General features: G+C 31.7%; 1 pseudogene; it reads left to right on the forward strand.

Moving 5' to 3' along the window:
* LOC119588225 overlaps window positions 1–943 on the forward strand; it is a 48,411-nt pseudogene that overhangs the window by 46,702 nt on the left and 766 nt on the right.

The raw sequence follows: 943 nt of genomic DNA on the forward strand, positions 1-943 counted from the left end.
GATGGCATAATCATACATATAAATATTATACAGGGTTAAAATTAATCTTTCTTTGGTTGGCTTACAAGTCCTGGCTAGTGACAATGTATTATAAATATCAGTTCAACTAAGTGAATGCTAATAAGACCAAATTTATGTTTACCAAACAAATAAACAGCATCAACAACCCTAAATCACGACTGATAATACAAAAAATTTTGTATTTTGTAGGCAAACTTGAATACCTTGGATATATTTTTACATATTTTAAGTGCTCATATGGGAACTATGCTATAACTTGTGCTGGGTGAGCTCATGCTAAGCTATATAAACCTTATTCTTTGTAGTGAACAAAACAATATTTGTGTAAATGTGCACATTTTCACAGGCTTGTAGTCTCCACAGGCCATGCTTTAATGAGGCTGCATTGAACTTATGTGATATTCCAAAGTCAAGACAAGGCTACAAGGAAGTTACCATAGATTTCAGGCATGATGTCATATCATATCACCTGGTGCAAGTTTGAAATTTTTGATGATGTCCTACCAATCACTTAAAATCTTGATACATTTTTTTCATAGCTTGCTACTTGTACAGACTTTTTTACATTTTCAATACTATTTAATGACAATGATCTATATATGGATTTATGAAACTAGTTATAGGCCTATCTTTTACTGTGAAACATTAGTAATAGTATCATTTTTAATGTGAGATTATACTTTTAGTACATTATCATCATTATATATATACATTTGGGGGACTCTCCAGAATAAGAACATACAAAGCTACTGTTTTATAAAGATACATATATATACAAAAATCACTATTGACTGGCATAAAACCCTATCATGGCACTCACCATAATGTCATAGGTAAGGTAACAGGAACAATATGTATACGAGAGACATATTTACCTGTGACGTCATGGCAAGTGCCACAATTGATAGCCTATATTTGACAG

The sequence above is a fragment of the Penaeus monodon genome, chromosome 23, assembly GCF_015228065.2.
Source record: "Penaeus monodon isolate SGIC_2016 chromosome 23, NSTDA_Pmon_1, whole genome shotgun sequence".
Classification (NCBI taxonomy): domain Eukaryota; kingdom Metazoa; phylum Arthropoda; class Malacostraca; order Decapoda; family Penaeidae; genus Penaeus; species Penaeus monodon.